A 2,068-nucleotide genomic window follows, 5' to 3' on the forward strand; every position below is an offset into this window, starting at 1 on the left:
TTCTCCCTGACAGCCCAGAAGGAACCAGCTCTGACGACACCTTGACCTTGGACTTCAAATACATTTCTGTTGCGTAAGCCACCTAGCTAGTGGCGTTTTGTTACAATAGCCCTATCTATCAGAGGGATACGTGGTAGAAAGGTGGGCTTTCATGCAGACCTGAGTTTTGATCTAGTCTTTGCTCCACTGCATGTTACCTTTTTAAATTTTGAAGTTATTTTAACATTCTCATGTTTGGTTACAATTCAATTTAGAATAATTTCTACTTTATAAAATCGTCCTGAGGATTTCACAAGTTACCCAACATTGCGAGTGTCTGGCACACAACAGGCCCTCCAAGTGGTGATTCCTTTCCCTTCTTAGTTTTATGATACCTCATTATGCACTCATTTAGAGTGGCCTTTGCAGAACCCTAAATATATCAAAGATACATATTACCTCAATTAACAGTGTTTCATCCCAAACTGGGTGCTGGGTTGCAAAATAAAACCACATACTACCATGTGAGTCAACTGCAGACGGTACTGCAGTTCACTAAGCTATCAGCCCCCTGTCTAGCAGACTGCTCTGTGCACATTTGGTGCCAAAGACAACTGCTCTGAATGTCTGCCACAACCTCCACGGGTGAAAGCCTTAGTTTACCTTACAGAATTGTTTCAGGTGATAAGCTTTTATTACACTTGATGCAGAAATAACTTCAAGTTTCATGCTACATACTTTTTGGTATCTGCATTCCCAAACACGTTAAATTTGTTTCTTGTGCGACAACATAGCTGCTTCTGGAATTTGAATGCTGAGCTTTGCTTAAGAGAAGGAGCATGAAAGGTGACCCAAATGGGAGAAGGCTTTCGGGTTTCTGCTTCACTGCGGGTGAGCTGTACACGCCGTAGGAGCTGGACTTGTCTATCATGCAGCTGTGCCAGCCCAGATCAAAGCAAGAAAGCCACTCAGTCCCACCTTTCGCAGTGAGCAGCTGACTTCGTTTTTCTTATTAGCCAATGGTGAAGAGATACTTCAGAAGGGACACTGGCTGAGTCACCTTCTGCAGATAAGCTGAAATATTAATAGCTGTATCTCGGCCGGGCTCCGAGCTGCAGGCAGCTTTGCTCCCGGCCTCACTCCCAACGTCTGCCCGAGGCCAGGACGTGAGAGAGGCTCTAGGCACGAGTCCAAGGCCCTGCGACACCATGAACGTGAGCGTGCGGACCGGGGGCGCCCGGGGCCCCTCGCCGCGGTGAGTACGCCATAGCCCAGGGCCTCCCGGGCCGCGCCGGGCGTCTTCTGACGAGGGTCGACGCGGGGCCGAGGGCGAGGGGCCCCCCCCGGTCACTGGGGTGAAAGAGCGCGCCCGCGTCTCCACCTGTGCCGCCACCGGCTTCAGGATGCCCTGCTGGCCCAGGCCGAGCCAGAGCGGCGGCAGGGCGAGACTTCCGGTGAGGGGCGAAGGAGGAGCGAGTTACGGCAGGGGCGGAGTCCGAGGCCGGATTTCCGATGAAGGGCACGGCCCACATGCGACTTCCGGCGGCGTGGGCGGTGCACGAGGCCTAGGGGCACTTCCGGCGGCGCGAGGCGGGGCGGAACTTCCGGCGGCGCGGGCGCCGGGCCTTGCGGAACTTCTGTCGGCCGGGAAATGAGGCTGCCGTGGGCGGGACTTCCGGAGTCCTAGGTGGGATTTCCGGCGGTCTGAGCGCGGGGTGAGACCGGGACTTCCGGCGACGCCGGAAGTACGAGTCGTCAGGCTGCCGGGTGGTGGGGCCGTTTCAGGGCTGAGAGTCACTGGCCTGCGCCTGAGCTGCGTCCCGGGCCCTGCGTGACTGGGAAGCGGCCGGCGGCAGCACACGGCCCAGCTGGCACCGGGCAGTGGGCTCGGCGGCGGCGTGACCGGTGAGTGCCGGGCCGCCCTGTTCCTTCCGGGACGGGTCGTGGTGGTGTGGGCGGCAGCGGCCTCGCCCCGAGGTGGGGGCGTCCTTGTGGAGGCCTGGCCGCCCCGCGCCTTCCCGAGCCTCGAGTTCTCGCGACTTTGACTGCACGCCGCGCACCCGACCCCGCGCCCTCAGACCCGCTCCCC

The 2,068-nt window shown here is 57.7% G+C and overlaps 1 protein-coding gene across 5 annotated transcripts in view; it reads left to right on the top strand.

Annotated features, from left to right (window-relative positions):
• Positions 1-258: 258 nt before the first annotated feature.
• The window catches only part of WDR37 (WD repeat domain 37), a 47,575-nt gene continuing 45,765 nt past the window's right edge, over positions 259-2,068 (top strand). Inside the window, exon 1 of one of the 5 annotated variants that reach the window (XM_011380918.2) lies at positions 259-1,234. The gene's annotated coding sequence lies outside the window, so the exon portion shown is untranslated. Of the gene's footprint in view, positions 1,235-1,295; positions 1,885-2,068 lie in introns of those variants that run through there. The other 4 variants (XM_011380913.2, XM_011380909.2, XM_011380914.2 and 1 more) reach the window with 4 other exon arrangements.

The sequence above is a fragment of the Pteropus vampyrus genome, unplaced genomic scaffold (genome assembly GCF_000151845.1).
Source record: "Pteropus vampyrus isolate Shadow unplaced genomic scaffold, Pvam_2.0 Scaffold415, whole genome shotgun sequence".
Classification (NCBI taxonomy): Eukaryota; Metazoa; Chordata; class Mammalia; order Chiroptera; family Pteropodidae; genus Pteropus; species Pteropus vampyrus.